Below are 26,312 nucleotides of genomic sequence, written 5' to 3'. Positions count from 1 at the left end.
TCAGCCTGTGTATGTCTTTTCCTATCATATGAGTCTCCTGAAGGCAGCATATTGTTGGATTTGTTTTTTTGATCCAGGTTACTAGCCCATGTCTCTTGATTGGTGAGTTTAGTCCATTAACATTTAAGGTTACAATTGAAATATGATTTGTACTTCCAGTCATGTTTATTAATTTATTTATTTTAGTTTGGCTAGTTTTTACTTTTTGGTTATTTTCCTCCCCCTTTACTGAGATACCTCCTGCTGTTAGTTTTGGGCACTATTTTTCAATTCCTCTTCTTGTAGTATTTTGCTCAAAATGCTTTGCAGTGCTGGTTTTCTGGCTGTGAATTCTTTTAGCTTTTGTTTATCGTGAAAGATTTTAATTTCATTGTCAAATCTGAAGCTTAATTTTGCTGGATACAGTATTCTTGGTTGGAATCCATTATTTTTCAGCGTTTGAAATACATTGTTCCAGGATCTTCTCGCTTTCAAAGTCTGTGATGAAAAATCAGTTGTTAACCTAATTGGTTTACCCTTGAATGTAATCTGCCTCCTTTCTCTCGTAGCTTTTAATATTCTCTCCTTGTTCTGTATGTTGGCTATCTTCATAATTATATGTCTTGGAGTTGGTCTATTACGGTTTTGAATGTTTGGGGTCCTGTAGGCTTCCAGGATTTGGCAATCCATTCCATCTTTCATCTCTGGGAAGTTTTCTAGAATTATTTCATTTAATATGTTGTCCATTCCTTTGGTTTGAATCTCTATGCCTTCTTCTATCCCGATGACTCTCAGATTTGGTTTTTTTATGACATCCCATATCTCTTGAATAGATTGCTCGTGGGATTTAAGCATCTTTTCTGTGTTGACTATATTCTTTTCAAGTTGATAAACTTTGTCTTCATTATCTGATGTTCTGACTTCTACTTGATCTAGTCTATTTGTAATATTCTCGTTTGAGTTTTTAATTTGGTTTATAGTTTCCTGCATTTCCAGGATTACTGTTTGATTTTTTTTTAAGATCTCTATCTCCTGGTAAAGCTCGTTCTTTGCCATTTGAATTTGTTTGTTTAATTCATTTTCAAAATATACTTTTATTGCTTGGACTTGCTGCCTCATGTCTTCTCTAATATTCCTTTCCATCTGAGTTAAGTATGCCTTGAGTTCTTTCCCTATCCCTGTTTCTGATGCTTCTAGGTCCTCCTGTAGAATTAAGTTGTCCTGCATTGTTTGTACTCCTTTTTTCCCTTGTTTTTTCATGATGTTCACATTACTTTCCAGCTCTATTTGATTGCTGTGTTTCTGCTCTCTTCTATAGATTTGTTTTGGTTTTGTATATCTCTGTTGTCTCTCCTTTGTGTTGGTAGACTATGCCTGCTAAAGTGGATTCCGCTGGGAAGGAATTCCGACGGCCGAGTTCCAGTGACGTCACCTCTCTGCTATGGCTGGCCCAAGGCTCCTTGCCGGGGTGTCCGAATGGGGAGGTGGGACTGGACTGTCTCTGGTTGGTTTCAGCTCCCAGTCGCTGGCGGGCAGGCGGTCTCCAGCCGCCCAGTCGCGCGAGCAGGTGGGCTGTAACCGGTGGTCAGTCGATCTCTAGCCGCCCAGTCGCGCGGTCGGTCGCTGGCAGTCGGGCGTTCTCTAGCCACCCAGTCACGCGGGCAGCGGGTGGACTGTTGCCGGTGGGCGTGCGGTCTCCAGCCTCCCAGTCGCGAGGGCCTGGCCTCTAGTCCCTTGGTTTCTCCTGTTAGTCCTGGTTTCTCTTGCTAGACCAGATTTCCCCTGAGTGATGCCTCTCGGCAGTTCAAACTGTACTCTGGGCCTGCCGTTTGTTGGGTGTGGAGGGTGTCTATTGGGAACCTCGGCACTCTATTGTTTTGATTTTTTCCGCTTGCCCCTCCCCCAGCTCTGGCTAGACAGGTTTCGTTTTCGCCGCTAATGGGAGGGGAGTTGAAGGTCAGGTGTCTCTAGTTTTCCCCGCGTCTTTATGCAGGCTTGCTCTGATAATCCCACCCCCAGAAAGCCTAGGTGAGATTTTATGCAAATTCTCCGCTGTATGGGAGATGAGCTGAGTAACACACACCTGTTTTATTGTTGCAATCTGTCGGAGAGTGGCGGTGGTTACTTCAGCTCTCCAAGATGGTGGCCGCTGGTTTTCTTGGTGGAGTTTCCGTTGTGGGGGATAGAACTGTACCACTTCCTTCCCCGTCTGAAATCCCGAACTCAGCCCGGGGGTCAGTGGGGGCTCAGCCAGAAGGATTCCAGAGAATCCGCAGCAACGTTTCTCCCTGCTTGCTGGTCACTTCTCGGTGGTGCCCCACCGTCTGTAGCCGCGGGGCGGGCTGCGCGGATCAGTCAGTCCGGATCTCCGGTGGGAACCCCGGCACTCTATTCTAACCTCATTTCTGATAGAAGATTTAATGTAACAATTCAATGTGCATTGTCGGTTTTTGTGTTTTTATTATTTCCCAGAGTTTGTGAACTGCAAAACAAAGACTGACTTTTATTTTTTTACTTCTTAGGAATTTTTTATTTTGCCCTGGTCACCAATTTGCACTAATTTTCAGTCCCAACAAGTATTAGCACAGTTGTGTAAGCAACCTACTGGTATTTCAAGCCATCCTTCCCCAAATTCTGCAACTGTTCACATTCTTGTTGGACCATCCAGAGGCTTTTCTCAGTTGTATCATTGAATTTGTCTTCCTGAAAATTAAGAATAATCACAGGTAGAAACATTTATCTAAGATTCGGTCATAAACTCTATGTCAACTTGTCCAATACTGTCTCTATTTATAGAACATTTTCAGACTCTCCTTATTATATGTTACTCAATAAGTTGAGAGCACAACTTACGTGTATGTGTAAGAATTTGAATTTTTCTATTAAAGATGTATTTTTTGCTGAAATTTGAAAATACAAAATTTTTGGAGCTTTAAAGAGTTTCAAAGTACGATTCAAATTTTATGTTGACAATGACTATATTTCATTCTCATTCAAATGGCCAGGGTAGTTGTTATCTGCATTTTTTATTAATTAATTTATTTATATAAATTAGGTATATATGACAGTAGAATGCATTTTGATTCATCATACACAATTACAGCACACTTTTTCATTTCTCTGGTTGTCATGATATAGCGTAACACCATATGTGTAGTCATACACCTAGAGTAATGATGTCCATCTCATTGCACCATCCTTCCTGACCCCAAGCCTCCTCCCTATCCCTCTCTCCCCTTTGCCCAATCAAAGTTCCTCCATTTTTTCCATGCCCCTCCTTACCCATTATGGATCAGCATCCACTTACCTGAGAGAATATTTGGCCTTTGTTTTGGGGGATTGGCTTACTTTAGTTAGCAGGATATTCTCCAACTCCATTCATTTTCCTGAAAATTTCATAATTTTATTCTCTTTTAATACTGAGCAATATTCCATTGTGTTATATGCCACAGTTTCTTTATCCATTTATCTATTTAAGGGCATCTAATTTGGTTCTGAAGATAAGTAGGTTCCCATTGTCTATGGAATAACTATTGAAACCCAGTTTAGCTATTGTGAATTGAGCTGCTATAAACATTATGTGGCTGCATTACTATGGTATGCTGATTTTAAGTTGTTTGGGTATAGATGGAGGAGAGGGAAAGCTGGATCAAATGATTGCTCCATTCTAAGTTTTCCAAGGAATCTCCATACTGCTTTCCCAGTTGATTACACCAATTTTCAGTCCCACCAGCAATGTTTGAGTGTGCCTTGAATTTTTAAGTAAATGAAACTGGAATTGTAAAATTAAGTGACTTACTTGGAATGACCCAACAAGTAAGTATTACTGCAGAACATTTTAAATTGTGTTTATCTATCTTTTTTTTCATCATTTAGATTTGGGACGTAGGGGCCTCCAATAGTCATCTTCAAATATATTTTAGACGATCAGTCACATGGCATAAAATTGGACTTCTAACAAGTGACCACCAGAAAGAACTACGTACCAGTGTATAAATGCTATGGGACAAATTGTGTTTCCCTTTATAAAAAGACTTTTCTAGCACCATGATTCATTAAAAATCAGGAGCAGACTGCCTTGTTAGGAAAAGTGACAGGGCAGGAATTTAAAAACTCAAGTTTTCTTACTTCATTGCTCAAATTTGAACCAGTAAACTAACAATTATAGCAAGTAAAAGAAAAATTTTAAATAAAGCAAAATTAGCACATATCAAAGGAATGAGAAATTTTGGAATGTCAAATACTTAATTTCTATAATATATAAGGATTGCATCAGAGTTAATATGAAAAACATTTTAATTTCAGTAGGAAAATGGGTAACAGACATGAACTAATTTTTCACAGGAAATTCATAAACAATAGCTAAAATCATATGGGAAAAGTTTAATGAAATTTAAAATATCAAATAAATGTTGACTTAAAACACAACCATTTTTTTTTTACATATATATTTCTCTCAATTTTTTTGGCGGGGGATGGGGATCAAACTTACAACCTAGCACATTTTCAGCAGATGCTCTACAACTGAGCTACATACCTGGCCCTAATTTTTTTATTCTAATTTGCTATATGTGACAGCAGAATGGATTACAAATCATATTACACACATAGAGCACAATTTTTCATATCTCTGGTTGTATACAAAGTATATTCACTCCATTTGGGTCTTCAAACATGTACTTTGGATGATAATGTCCACCTCATTCCTCCATCATTTCTAACCTCATCTAGAGTTTGTCTATTCTTCCCTTGCTCCCCCTCCCTTCCCCACTAAAAAATCAGCCTCCTTATATCAGAGAAAACGTTCAGCATTTGTTTTTTTTGGAATTGGCTAACTTCACTTAGCATTATCTTCTCTAGCTCCATCGGTTTACATGCAATGCCATGATTTTATTCTCTTTTATTGCTGAGTAATATTCCATTGTGTGTGTGTGTGTGTGTGTGTGTGTGTGTATATATATATATATATCATATTTTTTTATCCATTCCTCTACTGAAGGGCATCTAGGTTGGTTCCACAATTTAGTTATTGTGAATTGTACTGCTGTCAACATTGATGTGCTCAGCCATATTTTTTATGTGTAAATCTAACAAAGCTAATAATCATGTCCAATGTTGGTAAATATGAAATTGAAATGAGTATACTCATACATTGCTATGTACACTGACAAAACATCTCTAGAAAATAACTTGACAATTTGTGTCAAATGTTATTTAAAAGTCCATATATTTAAACCCAATAATTTCTCCTCTAATAATCTATCCTAAGAAAACTCATAAAAACTCATAAAAAAATGAAATGAGATACTTACGTTCGAATCACTTATAAAATGAAAAATAACCTAATTAAACATCCACAATTCCCCACACAAATAAGAAATCAGTAAAATTAGTTAAATCATTATGATGGGAAAACGTTATTTAAAATGATGTAGGGCTGGGGCTGTAGATCAGTGGTAGAGCCCTTGCCTCACATGCGTGAGGCACTGGGTTCGATCCTCAGCACCCATAAAAATAAATAAATAAATTAATTAATTAAAGATACTGTGTCCATCTACAACTAAAATCATAAAATAAAATGATATATATGTTGAAGTTTGTTTAATGACATGTAAGGTTGGAACTGGGACAGTCAAGGATCAGATTCTCCCTAGAGCCTCAGAAGGAACACAGTCCTTCTAATACCTTGATCTTAGCCCTATAAGACTCATTTCAGACTCCTGGCCCCTGAAACAGAGTAGATTTCTGTTGTTTTAAGTTACTATGTTTGTGACCATAATGGAATGATAATATAGCATCATTTATAACAAAAATTTCTATGACTCCAAATAAATTGAAGGTCCAAATGTTTCCTATAAAGGAATTATTCTAATCTTGTTTTTAAGCAGGCACATACACACACACACACATACACACACAAATATGCCTATATGCACAGAAAAGATTAAAAGAAATGATAGTTATAGCTATTTCTTGGCAATAGAATCAAAGGTTTCTTTTTTTACTTTTTTCTTTGTAACTTTACTACTTTTTCTAGCCATCTATAATAATCATTTATTACTTTTATAATCATACCAAAATCCAATAAAACAGAGCATAGAAATAAAAGTGAAAATAAAAAATGTTAACTGGAAAGAGTTTTTTGGATTACAACTGGACTAGTACTTCAAAGCATTTGCATAAACCAAATTGATGATGTGGGTTTTGCCAGTGATCATCTTCATTGAATCTAAAATATACTCAGGTCAATCAATCACATTTTACTGTCCTAAACTGGATTAAAAATTAATATCAATTTTGAAGTGTTATATTCATTTATTTATTTTAGATTTTTCTGAACCTGCAACAATGGAACCTACCGCCTGACAGTAGCAGTTAGAGAGTTTCTTTGTAGCAGCAACCTTCCCACAGATCCTCATATACTCTAGCAACTCTTAGAAGGTCTGGTATAGACAAATCTGGGTGTCTCCTTGTGTATTCATGAAAAAAATCTGAGTTATATAAAATATTTTGTATATTAAAATCTACAAAAAAAAAAAAACAGCCTCACTTTCTTTTAGGCTACTCACATCTAATACTGAGTCTGCTTTCAATTGCTAAGCTCCTCCTCTGGTTTGATAAATTCTCATCAATGTTATGTTTTAGACTTTTTTTTTTTTTTGAGTGGATAGAATTATAGAATTACTTGGAGTTAATTATTAGAATAATGCAACTCATCAAGAAATAGTACATGATGCAACTAGTATTTTAGCAATTACAGAAATAGTATCAGAAATAGTACATGATGCAACTAGTATTTTAGCAATTACACACTGAGATGAATTCTGTTGGAAAATACATTCAGACTTCCAACTTGGGATGGGGGGCAGTATGGCTTTCTTTTCACTCCCAGTGCAGCCTTCCTGAGAGAAGAGAAGCAGCCTCTCCCATTACTACCTGTTACTTGCCACACTACCTAGCACCTAGTGCTATCAGAACTAAAAGAGCATTTTTTGTACTATTTCAGTTGTGCATCTGTCTCTTCCCATTTCACACTCCCTGTAGATGAAATCGTCCTGGAGGAAGACACCCCATAGTCTTTAGATGATATTTCATAACTAATAACTTCAAACGAATATTCTTATGTGAACTTTATATGTGATGAAAATTAAAGCACAAAACATTAACCTGTCCTAGTGACTCAATCAGAATTCAATTTAGTCCATGCTAACCTTCCCCTTAACAGCTGTGGGGCAGCATTGCATGGCAGTTAACTTCTTAGGCCAGACCTCCTGGTGTCAAGTCAAATTGAAGAAAAGCCAACCTTTTTAACAAATGGTGCTGGGAAACTGCATATCCATATATAGAAGATCTTACCTCTACTAAAGTCAATTCAATCTAAGACCTGAAACCTTGAAAACCAGTAGAACAAAATGCCGGGAAACACTTCAAGATGTAAGCACAGGTTGATTTCATAAACCAGTCTCCTATAACTCAGGAAATAATGACAAGAATTGATAAATAGGATGTCATCAAATTAAATACTTCTGCACCACAAAGGAAACAACTGATGGAGTGAAGAGAGAGCCTGAAGAATGAGAGAAAAATCTTTGCCTGCTACTGTTCTGATAGAATAAATATTCAGAATATATAAAGAAGCCAAAAGAACTTAACATCAAAAATAACAATAATAATAAGAAGAAGAAATCATTCAGTAAATAGGCAAATGAACTGAACAGATACTTCTCCAAAAAGTATGAATTGTCAATAATTTAAAATGAAAATCACAGTTACATTGAGATTCCATCTTATTCCAATCAAACTGGCTATCATCAAGAACACAAAAGCAAGAAATTCTGGCAATGATGAGTAAGAAACACTTAATACTAATGTAAATGACGACAGCCACCATGAAAATCAGTACAGAGTTTCCTAAAAAAAACTACAAATAGAACTACCATATGATTCAGGGTATTTATCTGAAAGAATTAAAGTCAGCATATTTTACAAGTACCTTCATACTCATGTTAATTGTGACAGTTCACAATAGCCAAGTTGCAGAATCAGCTTAGATGCTCATCAACAGATGACTGGAGAAAGAAAGAAAGAAAAGAAAGAGAGAGAGAGAAAGAAAGAAAGAAAGAGGGGGGGGGGGCATTATACACAAGGGAGTATTATTTGGCCATTGTTTTAGTCAGCGAAGGAGTCTTGCTTCATCATGTCTTGTGATCAGCAGATTGATTAACATCTTGGCACCATCTCAGGTGCTGTGTGGGACCACAAGCAGAGCAAGAGGAGAGGTGCACTTACATCACGCAGCCCAATCAGCATGCAATGTCAAACCTGTCCCCTCATATGGTTACGATGTGCATAACTCACACACACAGCCCATGGATGTCTCATGACAGGAAGCAGCTCACATTTTGGTCAGGAAGCAGACAGAGAAACTCCACTTGCCAGATACAAAATATATACCCCAAAGTCACACCTCTAATTCCTACCTCCTCTCCAGCCACACCCTACCTTCCTTCAGTGACCACTCAGTTAAGCCCTACCATGGGATTGATTCACTGATTGGGTTAAGACTCTCAAAACCCAATCATTGCTCCTCTGAACCTTTTCTTTTTTTTTTTAAGAGAGATAGAGAGACAGAGAGAGAGAATTTTTTAATATTTATTTTTTAGTTATTGGCGGACACAACATCTTTGTTTGTATGTGGTGCTAAGGATCGAACGCGGACCGCACGCATGCCAGGCGAGCGTGCTACCGCTTTAGCCACATCCCCAGCCCTCGGAACCTTCTTGAATTGTCTCACACACAGGATTTTGGGGGACTCTTCAATTCTAAACCATAACAGCAATAAAGAAGAATAAATTTATGTCATTTGCAGGTAACTGGATGGAACTGATGATCATCATGTTAAGTGAAATAAATCAGACTTAGAAAGATAAGTATTACATGTTTTCTCTCATATGTGGAAGCTAAAGGAAGGAAAACAAACCAACCAAAAAGGACATTATAAATGTAGAAGGGAGACTACTGGAGAAGAGGAAGGGGATAGGGGAGGAGAGGGGAGGCTAAGAGAAGGAAATGGGGAGTGAAATTGATCAAATCAGATTCATGTTTGAATGTATAAAATGAAACCCACTGTGCTGTACAGTTAATATGCACCACAAAAGAAAAAAAAAAAAAAACATCTGGCCCCTAATCCTCTCCAGACTCTCCAGAATGAGGCTGTACATTCTTCTTACTCTGATCCAGGCTCACTGTTTCAGGTATCCCTGCCTCTACTCAAATTATTCCCACTGCCTGGAATCTTTTGGTGAACACTAAGAGTGAGGAATGGGATGATGTCTGGGGTTGAGGTTAGAAATGGAATGGAGATTGGCACCACGTTTCTGACAAAACACACAGGACTAGTGCACCAGTTCACACATTCAGATCTCAGCTGAGGCCATCAGTGTCCCAGGAACAGCATCATTATTCTCTGAGAATCTACTTCTGTTTTCAATTAACAACAATTGAATTCCTTTTATGTCTCTATAAAGACATTAAAGAGAGGCTCATTTGAAATCCAGTACAATATCTTAGTTTTAGTTCTAAGCTTCACAGAAATTTTTAATTATGTCCTAATTCAATACTTGCAACTTAACATATAAATCCCACATTTGCATAAGCAACAAAACAACCACAAATATAAACATGAGTAAGATTCCTTTCACTGCAATACTGTTGGAAATAAGATGACTCTTAGGAACCTCTGCTGTCTACTGCTTAAAATGAGAGGGATATTTCTCAATACCCTAAAATACATCATATTTAATTACTATGTTATCCTCACTGAGTCTAAAACATTTAAACTAAAATTCACTATGATAAAGCCTAATTGTACTGAAGCAGAATATTTCAGGATATTTTTAATGAAACCATATTTTCTTTGAGTTCATGAACAATTTAAAACATGCCAACAATATGCTTACCAATATATAGTCTTAAAAAATTACTTTAATGATTACCAGATGTTGGAGAACAGGAATATTGAAGATATGTCACTCAAAGGACACAAAATTTCAGTTAATCAGGAGGAATAAGTTCAAGAGATCTATTGTATATCATGGTGACTATGGCTAATAACAATATATTTTACACTTAACATTTGCTAAGAAAGTAAATTTAAAGTGTTTTGATAATAGAAAAGAATATAAGAAAATACATATGCTAAAAGCTTTATTTACATTACACAATATATATGTATATCAAAATGTACCATATACCATAAATGCACACATTTTTACTTGTCAATTGGAAGGGAGGGAGGGAGGGAGGGAGGGAAGGAAGGAAGAAGAAGAGAAAAAAGGAAGGGAGGGAGGGAGGGAGGGAAGGAAGGAAGAAGAAGAGAAAAAAGGAAGGGAGGGAGGGAGGGAGCGAAGAAGGAATTGGTAAACAGATAGATAAATAGAGGCATCACAATACCTGACTTCAAAATGTACTACAGAGCTATAGTAACTGGAACAGCATAGCAATGGTATACAAACTGACATGCTAACCAGTAGAACAGAATAGAGAGTCCAGAAATAAATCCACACATCTACAAAAAACTGATTCTCCACAAAGGTATGAGAAACATAATGGGAAAGGGGCATCCCCTTCAATAAATGTTGCTAGGTAAAACAAATATCCATATACAGAAACATGAAACTTGACTTCTATCTCTAATCATATACAAAAATCAACTCAAAAAATAGATCAAAGACCTAAATCTAAGAACTGAAAATTTGAAACTCCTTAAAGAAAATAGAGAAAGCAATTCAAAATTTCTTACAGGAAATGATTTTTTTATAAGGACCCCAGAACACATACCAAAAAAAAAAAAATAGAGAAACAGAATTACATCAAACTAGAAGCTTCTGCATAGCAAAGAAGTCAACCTAAAGAATGGGAGAAAATATTCACAAACTATTCATTTGAGAAAGGTTTGGCATTCTGAATACAAAAGGAACTAAAAATTTCAACAATAGAAAAAGCAGATAATCCAATTTAAATATATGCAGATGATCTGAATAGACAGTTTTCAAAAGAAGAAAATGTAAAGCTTATAAGTAAAAGGTCTTAACATCACTAGCTGTCAAGAAAATTCAAATCAAAACCAAAATGTCATGTTACCTTACTACAGTCAGAACACCTATGTTCAAAAAACGCAAAAAATAACAAATGCTGGTGAGGATGCAGAGAAAAGGAAATACACATAATACACTTTAGGTGAAAATATAAATTAGTATGGTCATCATGGAGAACATTATGGTGAAGTTCCTCAAAAACTACAAATAGACATATGATCCAGCTTTGCCCTTCTGGGTCTATATCCAAAGGAAATGAAATCAGCATATCAAAGAGATACCTGCATATCTGCATTTACTGCAACACTTTTCACAATAGCCAGGGTGCGGAAACAACCTAAGAGTCCACTGACAGATGATAGATTTTAAAAAATATGTGGTCTCTATACCCAAAGGAATACTATTCAGCCATAAAATATTTGTGGTAAAATGGATGAAACTGGAAGATATAATGTTAAGTGAGTGAAATGTTTTATTTCATGTATGGTACCTTGAAAAGTTTATCTTGAAGTAGAAGAGAGTAGAATAGCAATTAGAGACTAGAGCTGCATAAGGCATTAGAGGTTGGATAATGGCTACAAAAATATAGTTATGTAAGAAGAACAATTTCTAGTGTTCTGCAGTCCATTAGGGTAACTATAGTTCATAATAACCTATATATATATATATATATATATATATATATATATATATATGAGAAGAACTGGAAGAGCTTGAAGAGATTTAAACAAAGAAATGATAAGGACATGGAAATGCTAATTGAAAATTTGATTAGTATGCATTTATATATCTATTGAAATATCACACTTTATCTAAAAAGTATGTACAACTTTACATGTTTAATTAGAAATAGAAAATTTTAAATGAATACCACAAATCACATTTTTACTTACTTTGGGAGAATATTTACCTGGCAACGGATGCCCTACAAAACATCCCCTTCACAGCATCCATCATACATGGAAGAAACATCTTCTAGAAGGGAAGTAAGCTCCTTAAATTCAATCTTGGGGAATTTTTGACTGAATACAGCAATATTTCTAGAAAGAGAATTGATAAACCACTGAAATAATTTGAACAAACATAAAACAATAGCGAGTTCTTTGTTAATACAACATAAACAGCTCCAAAGCCACTGGTATCACACTGACTTTGCCCAGATGTCCTCATCAAGCAGCTGATGGCATATTGCACCATCTGTACTTTAAAAAATCCTGGCTGGATCCAAGCAAATAAAAGACCCAAGAGAGGTGTTTCCTTCCATAATCCCAGTAGGGCACAAGGCATAAGGGCCTCCACTTCCTGCTGTGAGCCCACAGGAGACATAGATAATCCACAAACTGACCAAAATACATCTCAGAAGTGCCTCCTTTCTCCTTGACAGCTTCCCTCTTCCCAAGTTTTATCTCATCCTGTTCGACTGACCTGGTTCTGAGCCAGCCATGCTCACCCACCTCAAAACCTCTGGGAAACTAGGAGGAATACAAATGAAAAGGATCAATTATTTAACCAAAATGGGATGCAGACAAGAAAATTGAAGTATAGACAAGATAGATAATGTAGAACTCATACAGAGCTTAACATTTTGGGTCCAAATATCAAAAAAGCACCACAGTTTTTCATGGGAAGACAATGCTTTTAAATATTGTGTGACAGGTGCTGCTTACAGGAGAAAGAGGAAATTCTGTTGAAAACAAAACCAAAATCTCCCTACTCTCTTATTTTTAAACTACATCTCCATCATTACAGAGTTGTTCACAGAAGAAAATCTATGGAATTTTTGTTTTGGCACATTTGCATATGGAAAGAGCTATGCATTTGTGGTACACTCTGAAGGTTAGGCTGGTGTCTCTGATGGCTAAACTGACTGGGATGTGTGGTGCTCACCTGGTTGGGCAGTATGCTGTGAGCTTGGCCATCTCTACTTCGATGGCTCCAGTGCCAAAGAGAAAATGTCAAAGAGGGTTTGTCCAGGATAGAAGATAAACAGTTCCCTTCACCCTGATATTCACTCACTAGCGTTTTTCTCCAACTTGAAAAGAAAAAAAAAGCCAGAAAACAAGACCCTGGAAATTCGTGACTCTCTGACAAGGGTCTTGGGTAACGAGAATGGGTTTAAATCGGTGAGTGTACCACAGTAATATCTTGGTATATGGGAATATGGTAAATAAGTCATTTGCTATAAAATAATTATAGTTTTAAGTAAGTGTCCAGAGCCATGGAGTGGGATGATTCCTTATCCTTTAACAAAAAAATGTAATACCCACCTTTGCTTGAAAGCAGTTGGCTTTCTGTTTTTGCTACTTCCTCAAAGCGAGCAGCAACAGTTAAAAGTGTAGGCCCAAAGGCAAAGGGGTTCCTTCTGGCAACTTTATGCATATAGCTATAAAGAAGTTAAAAATATTTCTCAAAGCAGAGAAGAAGGGGTGGGGGTATAGCTCAGTAGTAGAGCACTTGCCTCACATGGGCAAGGCCCTGAGTTGCATCCCCAGCACTAAGGAAGGAAGGTGATAATGAAGAAAGGGAGTGAAAGAAGGAGAAGGGAGGCAAGGGGATAGGAAGAATGGGAAAAGGTAAAGGGAAGAAGCAGGAAAGGAATGGTAGATCAGAGAAGGGAAGGGAGGGAAAATGAAAAGGAAAGAAAGTGAAGGTAAGCCACGCGCAATGGTGCATACCAGTAATCCCAGCAGCTCAGGAGGCTCAGGCAGGAGGATTGTGAGTTCAAAGCCAGCCTCAGCAAAAGCGAGGTGCTAAGCAACTCAGTGAGACCCTGTCTCTAAATAAAATACAAAATAGGGTTGGGGATGTAGCTCAGTGGTAGAGTGCCTCTGAGTTCCATTCCCAGTACCACCACCACCACCACCCCGCAAAAATAAAGAAGGTAAAAGAAAGGTCTCTATTATAGAAAATTTTATACGAGGCAACATTATACATTCCTCAGTAACATCCTTCAAAGTCCATATCCCTGACATTGCTAACTCTAAATTAAAATTGATAATTGCAGCTCTAATCCAGCACACTCATCTACGAATAATCTCTTTCTCTACCCTTGATGCCTGGTGGGTAGCAGATCTCCCTTCCATATTCAAAGAATAGCAACCAATATACACCCCATTCGAGATTCAAGGATAATTTTTACTTTTATTCAAATAAATATGTGACAGGTTTCAAAGCACACTATCTTTCCATACAAAGCCTGTGCTTCTACAAATACTGAACTATTAAAAATAGCTTGTTAGCTAAACAGCCAATAATTTCATGTCTTCCCAAGGTAAGAGCTGAAACTTCAAGGGAGGGGGTATGGGGGTAGGCAAGATGGTGGAATGAGCTGGACATCATTACACTAGTTGCATGTACGATTGCACAAGTAGTACGACTCTACATCATGTACAACCAGAGAGATAAAATGTTGTGCTCCATTTGTGTACAATGAATCGAAATGCATTTTGTTGTCATGTATAATTAATTAAAATAAATTTATTTTAAAAAAGAGCTGAAACTTCACCTTGGGAAAATATGTCATTTCCTCACTAGTTTCCTAGCAATTTGACACTGGTCACATACCTCTCTTCTAGGGCTTCTCTCATCAGAAGATACACAGCAGTAATGTAAAGATCTTAAAGGTGGACCACATCTTAGTCATAACCATATCCTAAACAGAACCTGACATATGATAACACATTGGTTCACTCAATCAATCAATGAGCCCTGTCATGTTCTTTTGAGGTAAGTATTTGATTTAGCCTAATAATAATGCTTTGATTAAATCATTTATCTACCAAGATTAAATTTAGTGATTTAGAAAAGATTCTCTTTTATTTTTATAAGCCTGGCATTTCTCTTCAAGATCCAGAGTAAGGAAAGGGGCAGAAATCCTACATCAGCTTTCTTTATACAGAAATAGAGTCTTCTTTCAAAGTCCACTTTTTTTTTAACTGCAGCACTTTGAAAAATTATACTTTTGTGGCAACACCTCCAAAGTACATATCCTTCCCTGTAACACATTCATCTGGACAACAGAGAAGAAAAGGACATTTTTAGTCATGGTTAATCTGTTCTATCTTATGAAAAGAAACAATAAACACAACAAATGATCAGTGCTATCTTGTGGAAAAAGGATTGCAATTTCCCACTATTCCCAGTAGAGCATCTTCACCTACACCCTTGACAACCATCCCATGAGTTGGTAAGCTGTCTTTATCCCACCACAAGCCCCCTGAACCTGCTACTCTTTATTTACTACCTATATTTCCCTTGCATCATGGCTTTTCTCCTGATCTCCCAAGGAAACAAGGTCAGTGTATCAGCAGAGGACTTGGAAATAGTTTTCAGTAGTTTCTAGAGATGCAGATGGTGATTCTGTATATATAAGACATATGCAAACAAATTCCAAGTATATAACTAAGTCCTTCTGTATATAATAAAAATAAGTGCATCTCACCTGATAAACAAGCCCTATCCGAAATACTAAAACTAGATGAAATAAAAATGGTGCACAAAGGGTATCTTTCTTTTCATTATTGCAATCCAGAAACTTTCTCATTGTTGGCAAATAATCTCCTATATATAAGAAATGCAAGTGATTTACTTAAAGCTATTTCAGCACACTCTAGAAGGGTCTGCTGAGCAAAACATTTATCCCTGTATTCTATCATGTATTTCACTAGAATTTCCATTTCATTAAAGGTTTCTTCCTGAACATACTGAGCAAAGTGATAATGGTGCTGCAACAGTCCATGTGCAGAATCAGTGATCATCTGCAGAATTTCCACTAACAAAAACTCAGAGGAATGTCCACTTGTTCTATAGCCTCAGGAGATTAAGTATGGAGTCTATAAATTTTATATTTTCTTAACAATTCAATTGCATAGGCTGAATTTTATAATTAATGTTGTTGTATTTACTTTTCTATATGACTTCAGTTTAAATTATCTTTAAAAGCACTAAAATTTCTGGAATGATCACATAAGATTACAAAACTATCATCATGAAAAAGAATCTAGCACAACTCACAGGGATTCCTGTGTTCTCTTTTATAAATTTCTGGGTAATATGAAGTTGTCTGGAAAGTAAAGATATTTAGGTTATTAAATATTCTGGTGTTTTAACATTTTTCTAATGAAAAACTACATGACACTTAAGCCTACAAAGTGTAAAGTAAAATATTATGATAGAAAGTATCTTGACATTTAATGAGAAAGATAGGAGTCAGATGAACCAAATAGGAAATCTTTTAAAAAATATTTATTTTTTAGTTGAGTTGGACACAACATCTTTATTTTATTTATTTCTTTTTATGTGGTACTGAGGATCAAACCCAGGACCTCGCACTTGCTAGGTGAACGCTCCATCACTGAGCCACACCTCAGCCCCCAAATAGGAGATCTTAATCCTAGCTAATTGTGTGCTCGGGATGTTTACTAAATTGAACTGATTGAATTAATCTCAAACTGATAGGATTTTAGATTTGCCATTGATGGCTCCCCAATAACTAATGTGAAATACAAACACCATGTCCATGCCAAATGTCTGTCACTTATGACTAGAGAAGTGATATGAAGACTAACTGGTAAGTGATATAATTCCAGAACAGGAGTTGATAAGAGAGGTCTCAGCATGCTGAGGGGAGTGTAGTTTATAGTACTACTCAGACATAGATATTTAAGTGATCTCCAGACTCACCTCAAATCATAAAATCATAGATTCTCTCCCAATGAGCATAAGTGTATCAGAAGACACTTATGTTTTCCACATAGAATATGTTTATGAAGTCCTTACGTTTTATCAAGCTGGACACTATGAGGCCATCAACAACGATCAAGAAAGATATGTCTCCTGGAGATGGCATTCTTAAGCACCCTCATAGTGAAATCAGCTTGTGCCTATGACTATTATCCCATTTAGGATGTGGTTACATATTTCACAGGGATGCTTTGTGATCCCTGGGTGAGGAACCAGAAAAGGATTTACAGGAGTGGCACATGAGTTGCATATGAAAAAATGTAAAAGATTCAACTAACATGAAAATAAGGAGCCCTGCCTTTCAGTGTGGAGAGAGTGATGTGATTAAAACACAAAGATGATAAATTTTAAGATATATTTGGGGAAAGCCAAATCATTTTGATGAGAAGGTAGGTCATAAAGAAAGGCAATAGGACCTCTTTAAGATAAAAAGGGCCTGGGTTCAGATTATGGGACTCTTGCATATAAAATTGAGGAGTTAGGGCTTCAATTGAAAGCCATTGAATATGTTTATACAGGATAGTAATATGATGATAGCTATCTACTAAGAAATACCAATCGGGTAGTGATATATTTTATATAGTGGGACTTCCGCAGTGCCTAACACACAGAAACTGATAAGAACTATTAGTCAAATAGATGGATAGAAGAAGAAGCACATTAGGAGATTTTTGTAATTGACCTATTGAGAAATCATCAGGACCTTACTTTGGGCAGGAGTAATAGAAAAGAAATGGAAAACACAAACACAAAAGACATTAGACAGAAATCAACAGGATTTTGAAACAGATTGTTACAAAGGGAAAGGAGAGGGAGAACTGAAGAACAATCACTTTCATCAAGCCCTGTGACTAGGACACTTAGGACATTTTTGTGCAAGTTACAAAAAGGTACAACTTCCAGGTCAGAGGGTTTACAAGACCAGTTTACAAGTTCAATTTTTCCTTTTTGGACATAAAAAAATAGAAAAATTGAGGCTTCCTCCAGGTTGACACTGCTTAGGGCAGTTTTTGGAGAGAATGTATAAAATGTACAGTTGAGGGAGAGATCAGGGTCCTTTATACCCTAAAGTTGTTCACCATCTGTTCTTCTAATATTACCATCAACTGTATACATTTTCAAGAAGTGTTAATATTTTGAAATTCAAATTGTATCTATAAGCAACACCATCTTTCTTGCCACAGGTTGCTGACCATTTTCAGAGTGTGAAAACTGTCTCTGCCTACAGGTTTGGTCATATAATCAATAAAATACAAATTCTGAAGGAGGTAGCTTGAGATAACTGAAATTTAAATATAAATTAGAGAGAAGGAGAAAAAAAATATGTGAAGAATTAAATTTTAAGATGTGTTTAAAAAGAGAAACTATACTAATTTTGTCATTCCTTACTGATATTTAGTATATTTCTTACCTACATCCTGAGGCTCTGTGAGCAGGCTTAGGGATTCAGTCAAAAATAATAAGAAAAATATAAACCCTGGAAGTTTTCATTGTTTCATTTTTTTTAAAGAAATCACCTTCACAAAAGAAAGACATGTGGCTGAGGAATGCTGTTTTATATTATCTTTCACACCATGAGTTAAAAAGTAACCTGTTTAATCCATTTATGAAATACTGTGTATTTGATTTTTATTTGATCACACTGCAGAATTTCTTGTGAACTATTAACTAGGGGTAAAATGCCTCTGTGTTTCCCTGGAAAAATCTATTGAGTTAGAAAAAGGGTCTACAACTAAGCATGGACAATCAGACAACCATAAGAAAAAGAAAACCTTGAAATACTGAAAATTTTAAAGGAAAAAGAACTGAAAGATCCACAGATCCCAAACCCGGAACGAACCACACGAGACACTGGCTGCAAGAGCAAGAGGCAAGTTTATTGATACACAGGCGCCTGCGGGTGCTCAGCAACACCTCAGCCGGAGCTTCGGTGAACTGGCACACCGGGCTCTGGGGCACAGATCTTTTATATGGAGCAGGGGGTTAGTTTTCAGCTTAGCACAGCAGCAGCCTTTCTATTGGTTTCCCTGAATCCAGCAGCGGGGTCACCTGGGGGGTAAACTTGTTTTTTTTTTAACTTTTTGTTCTCAGAAAAACCATAAAATTGCACCCTGCTCTTTTTGGTTCCTGTTTTCTCCCTGTTTGCTCAAGTTTGGCCCTCCCGGGGTTATCTATATGGAACATCTTGTGGTTGCCATTGTGCAAGACTTAAAATGCTAGGTGCAACTAGTGGGGTTTTGACATGGGGGTTAGATAAGAAAGCTTCCTGCAGCTTCAAGGCACAGGGGTTGGATTTCCTAATGTGGGGCCTGGGTCCTTGAGGTCCTTCATTTCCCCCTTTTCTTTATCCGGGATATAATCCTATATCCATTGATCTACCTGCTCAGAGTCCGGCACTAGCTCAGCTGATGGCTCAGGGTGCTGTGGGAGTACTTGATATTGCTGCGCGAGGACCATAGTTTGGATTACAGACAGTTTTCCTTTTATAAATTGCATTAATTTGTTGAATATACAAGGTCCAAAGGTTAAAATTAACAGTAATATAATCAAGGGGCCAGCTACAGTAGATAATATAGTAGTTAGCCTAATTTTGAATAGGACCCCAGGGTCGTAGGCATTTTTGAAGTACATTTTTAGGCCCCATTGTTTTTTTTTTTTATCCATTCCTTTGATGCCTTGCCTGCCTGAGTAAAGGTAATGTTTAAGGGGTTGCAGGCAAACGCGGAGCATGGCCCTGCCCCGTACCATTTTAGGCTCCTACAGGAGTCGGAAGATAGTGGGGGCTCTTGTCCCTTTTTTTTTTTACTTGTATTAAATCCCCAGATGAACCTGGCTTCCATCATATATCCCTCGTAGTTTTATATCCCCAAGATTTACAATAGTAACTTTCATGTTGTCCACATTTTTGTACCTGTGACTGGGTTTTTTTCATCCCTAGGGCATATGTAGAAGGGTGTCTCCCTTAGAGCTGCTTTACACCCTGTGGGATGTTCTACGCAGGTGCAGCGTCCACTGTAGACGCATGCTTCTGCCTCACTGGGGTCATCAAAGTCCTTTGCCTTAGCCAGCAGGTAACAAAGATCAGGCCTTAGAGCAGGTTACCAAGCCCAAAGGGGGTATTTTGTGGATGTTTGGTTTTAAATTATATCTCCTGTCCCTGATAATATTTGCCATGTCTGGCTCACAGTTTGGTTAGCAACTGTTAGGGGAAATACAAAGCACAAAGCAAGGAAAATCAACAGCGTGTGAGTCTTATCTTTAGTGGATTTTGAGTGCGTTGCAACTTTCATTTTGGATCCGGAGAGGTGCCTGCGGACTCCTGTGGATGTGCAGCTTTCATGTGGGAGGCGTGGATCCAAGCGGTGATGCCGTCCACTTTGACTGCAGTGGGAGTGGTCAGCAGAATGGTGTAGGGTCCTTTCCACCGCGATTCGAGGTTCTTGCTCTGGTGCCTGCGTACCCAGACGGTGTCTCCAACTTTGAAGGGATGTGGCAGCAAGGGGGTTTTAAGTTCCTCTTTGTATGCTGCGGCTAGAGGCTTCCAGACCTCGTTCTGGACCAATTGCAAAGCATGCAAATGAGTCTGCATAGATGGGGTGAGGGAGGCATAGGTTTCAGTTTCATAAAAGTTAACAGCGGGAGGTGGGGCACCGTACAGGATTTCAAATGGGGTTAGTCCATGTGGGCCTGGGGTGTTTCGGGCCCGATACAAGGCTAAAGGTAGGAGTTGTACCCAGTCTTTAGTGCCAGTTTCAAGCGTTAATTTAGTTAAAGTCTCCTTGATGGTTCTATTTATCTTTTTTTATCTGTCCTGAACTTTGGGGTCTATAAGCACAATGTAATTTCCAATTAATTTCCAATGTATTGGCCACCATCTGACTTACCTGGGAGACGAAGGCAGGCTTATTAAATGTTTTTTTTTTTTTTTTTTTTTGGTCCTCATTATCAGGATCAAAGGGAGTAAACCCCCGATAAGCCTCTTTTAATCTCTCTAAGAAGGCTGTCAGAGTTTCCTCTGACCCCTGGATAGTCTGTCTTACCTGAGCCAAATTAGTGGGCCGTCGCCCTGCTCCATGGAGACCCGCTATGAGTAACTGGCAATAGAGACGTAGGTGGTTCCTACCTGCTTCAGTCACATAGTCCCAGTTTGGCCGGGTTAAAGGAAAAGCTTCGTTAATCAAATTTGCGAGTTGGGTGGGGCGCCCGTCGTCCCCTGGCACATTTTTGCGAGCTTCCAAGAGAACCTTTTGTTTCTTCTCTGTGTCTAATAGAGAAATTTTTAATTCTGCTACTTAGGGCTGGATAACCATATTAGCAAACATCAAGTCTACCTGCGTTGGCTAGAAATAAAAGCCTTAGACTAAAATTATTTTAGTAGTCCCTTTGACAGTTATCAGGCATTTCTGTCTAAGAATCTCTCTTGTAGCCTCCAGTCTACTTATTTATGGAAGTTACATTTAATTATTATTATTATTATTTAAGATGTCCAGGAACAGCTGTGCTTTGGCTTTTACTGTCTTTGCTAAGTGTTTAAGATGAAGCAAGTCAAACTGACTTTTATTTTTACCTATTGTTTACAGTCAGCTGAGTTATCCTGGGAGTCCTCGGGAACTTCATAGCAGCTTTTCAGTTCTGCTAGTGCCATTTGCGCTAGGATGGGTCCAGGCCTTGCTTGACCATATGGCTTCCCTCAGAAGCATCAGGGATGTCTCCCTTTTTTAATGATCCTCCTCTTTACAGCAAATGCACCGATTGGCTTCCTGTCCTCCACTGGTCTCATTAATCTCCTTGCTCAGGAGGTTATGTGGCCTAGAGTTGCTGAGCCCTTTGGAGAAGTTCCCTATTCCCTGATTTAGACTGACTCAGAGGGCAAGAGCCGAATATTGGTTTTCTTGGCCTTTTTAATTTAACTAATTTTAAAACTTGATCTTAAACATCCAGCAAATAAGTTAACAGCCTTATATTAAGAGCACTGGGCTTTAATGTTTATTTTTTTATACTGTAGGTGATAACTCCTTATCTTATGTTGGCCCAGGTTGTGTTCTTAAAGTAATACCTCTTTAAAATATTAATAGGCAATTTTTAAACCATCTATAAGTAAACTACAAAACAAAACTAACTAGGGTAAAAACATATTTAGCTTATATAATAGCTACCTTGAATTCTAGTAGGGTTATACATCATAATTTTCTGTTTGAGATCCTAGTAATCTTGGCACAAACCTATTTTTGGACACAACTTTAACTGTACTGAAATCTGGCTTACTTTTTTATAGCCATTTTCACATGTAGTGAGATGGGATAGAGCCTTATCTCAAGTAAGGCAGGGCTCTTTATAAATCTCAATTACTATAGTTCTGAAGCTGATCATTTTATAAAGTTTACATAAATTGTTGTTCAAGTTTACATGAACATTAGCTAACACAATATAATATCACACCTAAAACATGAATTAAAGGCTGAAAGCTTTTAACCTCTTATAGAAAAGTAGTGATGTACTTTTGTGTTTTGCAATAAAACCTTTACATTTTTTTTTAAATTATCATATAACTTTAGAATACCAGCTTGATATCATGTTCTTTTGAAGCTTTTACCTTACAGGCTTGTATACCTGGAAGATATGAACACATTAATAACACCATAATTATATAAACTTTTTTTTTGTTTACATTAAGTTATATTTTCAGGTTTAGATGTTGGAAATTATGATACAAATTTAAGAAGTAATTTTTAAAATTTAAAATTTTATATCTTTTTACATTAGAAAAACTTGTTCACATAAAACTGGAAATAGAATCTCTACCATCAGAAGAAATTTTTTTAGTACCTTTAAGCCACTTTGCTTGTTCTGAAGTTTCTAAAGTAGCATTGAGTTACATTAAATTTACTTACATATTACCATATATATCTGAAATTAAGCTTTGAAAATTTTTAAGACTATTGCTATTTAATTATCTAATGTAATTTTTATGAGCCAGACCAACGTTTTAATTTTTTAATTTTTTTTTTCAGGTTACCCAGTTCAAAATTGAAACTCTTTAATTTTTTTTTATTCCAAGTATTTAAGTTTTCTAGCATGAACTATCTGAAATCAAATTAAACAATTGCTTAAACCCAACTTTTAACTGCAAGATAGTGCAATGCTTTAGAACTATAGGTGTAAAATCAAGGGTCTCAGTGTGACTGGCTTTACTGCATTCAGTGTTCCTTCTTTTTAAGTAAATAGAGGTGGTGTAATCCTTAAGATGTAGATAAGGACCCAGGGAACTCCCCAGAGCTAAATGGCTCTAATCTTATCTTTTATCCATAGGATTAGTTCCTCCAGTTTGGTTTGACCTTAGGCATTAGGCATTTTTGTTTTTCTAACTTTTTAGTAGCCAGCTTCCAAAAAGTTTATCCTCTGCTTGCAGTTGTTTCGAGTGCTAGGCTTCCCCAAGAAAGCAGAGTGGGGACTCCTTAAAAGTCCCTTTGAGAGTGTCAAAATTTGTGACTGAAAATTTGGTTCTCATCTCTAAAGTACAGATATGAATCAGACAGGACATAAAACACAAAGAACGCTGCGCGGCTTCGGCACAAACCGAAAGAATCAGATGGCCTGGGAGAAACTGCTTCTCCGTCACCTACAAAAACGGTGTATCCCTCGGAAACACCGGGGGCCCCAAAGAAATGGACCCCTCTGATCCCTGGGACGTCTCCCAGGGTGGCAGGGGTGAAGTCCGAGTTCGTCAATTCCTTCCCCGTCTGCCTCAGAAACCTGAGTGATCACGGAACTGCTTCAGAATCAGAATACTAAGTGACTATGCATAGTCTTTCAGACGCCGCGCAAAACAGAAAACAGATAACCAACAGGACAACAGGTTAGACATAGACAGCTCGAGCCGGCCAGCTTACCTCCCAGTGATGTTGGGTGTCCTCCGGATAGGGATCGGGATCGGAACCGGGATCTTGGATCTCGGTGGAACCTCCAAAATGAAAGATCCACAGATCCCAAACCCGGAACGAACCACACGAGACACTGGCTGCAAGAGCAAGAGGCAAGTTTATTGATACACAGGCGCCTGCGGGTGCTCAGCAACACCTCAGCCGGAGCTTCGGTGAACTGGCACACCGGGCTCTGGGGCACAGATCTTTTATATGGAGCAGGGGGTTAGTTTTCAGCTTAGCACAGCAGCAGCCTTTCTATTGGTTTCCCTGAATCCAGCAGCGGGGTCACCTGGGGGGTAAACTTGTTTTTTTTTTAACTTTTTGTTCTCAGAAAAACCATAAAATTGCACCCTGCTCTTTTTGGTTCCTGTTTTCTCCCTGTTTGCTCAAGTTTGGCCCTCCCGGGGTTATCTATATGGAACATCTTGTGGTTGCCATTGTGCAAGACTTAAAATGCTAGGTGCAACTAGTGGGGTTTTGACATGGGGGTTAGATAAGAAAGCTTCCTGCAGCTTCAAGGCACAGGGGTTGGATTTCCTAATGTGGGGCCTGGGTCCTTGAGGTCCTTCAGAACTAGAATAGAGAATTTACCAAAAGAAATAAAAACTATGAAGACATTAAGTTCCACTGGTAATCAAAGAAATTTAACCTTTAAAATAGTAAATTTTATATAGCTCATAGAATTAAAACAATGAAAATATCTAATTCTGGAAACACAGAAAAACAAGTGCTCATATATTCAAAGCTTTTGGAAAATTAAGTAATAATGGGACTTAATAGTCTTAAAAATATTCATGTCATTTGAACCAATCACCCAGATTCTGGAAATCCATACCAATGACATGATTTCATATATAGAAACATTTTTCAATACAGGCTCTTAGCTCTGGCTTGTAATACATAGCCTTTACTGTGTTGAGGGACATTCCTTTCTATATCTAATTTACTAAAAGTTTTTATCATGAATGGAGGTTGAATTCTGTCAAATTTTTCTGCTTTCATTGAGATGACCATATGGGTTTTGTCCTCTATTCCATTTTTAGTGCAGCACAGTTATTGATTTGCTTATATTTGACCATTTTTTTCATCCCAATGATAAAACCCACATGATCTTAGTGAATTATCCTTTTAATGTGCTGTGAAATTCAATTTACTGAGGATTTTTTTTGAGAAGTTTTTGCATCTTTTGTCATCAGGAATATTGAACGACAATTTTCTTCTTTTGTAATGTCCTTGTTGGGGTTTGGTATCAAGATAATGCAAGTCTCATAAAATAACTTTGGAAGTGTTCCCTCCTCTTTGAGTTTTTTTGGAAGAGGTTGAGAATGACTTGACATTAGTTATTTAAAGTTTGGTAGATTTTAGCTTTGAAGGAATTCAATAGAATTTGCATTATGTTGCTCTTGAACGGACTGTTGTGTATATGCCTATTAGGTTTATTTGGTCTAAAGTGTAATTTTGCTGTAAGTGGAAAATTGAAGTTTCTACTATTACTGCATTGCAATTTATCTGTCCCTTTGGACCTGTTAACATTTTCTTATATAGTTAGGTTTTCCAGTTGGGGATGCATACACATTTATAATTTATATGTCTTCTTGACTAATTGCCCCATTATCATTAATAATGACATTCTTTGTTTATTTTTCAGTTTTTGATGTAAATATAGTTACCTCTGCTGACTTTTGGTTTCCATGTGCATGGAATAGTTTTTTCATTCCTTCACTTTCAGACTATGTCATTCCTTAGAAGTGAGGTGAATCTCATGTAGACAGCATAGAGTTGAGTCTTTATTTAAAAATCTATTACTCAGTCTATAGTTTTAGATTGAAGAATTTAATCTATTTGCATTCAAGGTAATTATTGAAAGGATGATTTACTATTGCAACTTTGTTAATTTTTTCTGGTTATTTTTATAGGTACTTTGTTCCTTTCTTCCTCTCTTGTTATCTTCCTCTGTGGTTTTCTGGTATTCAGTAATAATATGCTTTGAATTTTTTCTTTTTATGTCTTGTGTACCTACTAAAAGTTTCTGCTTTGTGATTATCATGAGGCTTATATAAAATATGGCTATACGTTCTCTTTTACCAGTGATTTATGTGTTTTTGTATGTTTTCATGATACTAGTCAGCATTTTTTTTCCTTCAACTTAAAGGACTTTAACATTTCCTGTGAGGCTTGTCTACAAAGATGATGAACTCCTTTGTTTGTCTAAGGGAATATTTATTTCTTCCTCATTTATGAAGAATAGCTTTTCTACGTGATTTTGTTGGTACTTTTCTCTCTCAGGACTTTGTATTATCCCATTATCTCACAGCCTATAAAATTTTTGCTGGGAAAGTCTCCTTTGAATGTTATATGCTTCATTTCTCTTGATACTTTCAGAATTATTTGTCTTTGATCTTCCATAGTTTGATTATAATGTGACTGCCTTTTGTGTTGAATTTGATCGGAGACCTCTGAGCATCCTATTCCTGAAGGTTGTCATCTTTTCCCAGATTTAGAAAGTTTTCAGGCATTACTTTTTAAAATATGCTTTGTGACCATTTTTCTCTCACATACTTCTTAAAATTAT

At 37.1% G+C, this 26,312-nt stretch overlaps 1 long non-coding RNA gene and 1 pseudogene across 1 annotated transcript; both read right to left on the bottom strand.

The window, feature by feature from the left end:
• Positions 1 to 13,454, bottom strand: part of LOC114104678 (afamin-like) — a 68,709-nt pseudogene extending 55,255 nt beyond the window's left edge.
• Positions 13,455 to 18,673: 5,219 nt separating this feature from the next.
• Positions 18,674 to 24,306, bottom strand: LOC139706411 (uncharacterized). The gene is made up of 2 exons (XR_011707975.1): positions 23,708 to 24,306; positions 18,674 to 20,400 (listed from the first exon to the last, which is right to left on the bottom strand). It is a non-coding gene; the product is annotated as an uncharacterized lncRNA (long non-coding RNA).
• Positions 24,307 to 26,312: the final 2,006 nt, after the last annotated feature.

The sequence above is a fragment of the Marmota flaviventris genome, chromosome 7, assembly GCF_047511675.1.
Source record: "Marmota flaviventris isolate mMarFla1 chromosome 7, mMarFla1.hap1, whole genome shotgun sequence".
Classification (NCBI taxonomy): domain Eukaryota; kingdom Metazoa; phylum Chordata; class Mammalia; order Rodentia; family Sciuridae; genus Marmota; species Marmota flaviventris.
The sequence above is the reverse complement of the archived record's forward strand: the minus strand, read 5'-3'. Positions and strand labels throughout refer to the sequence as shown.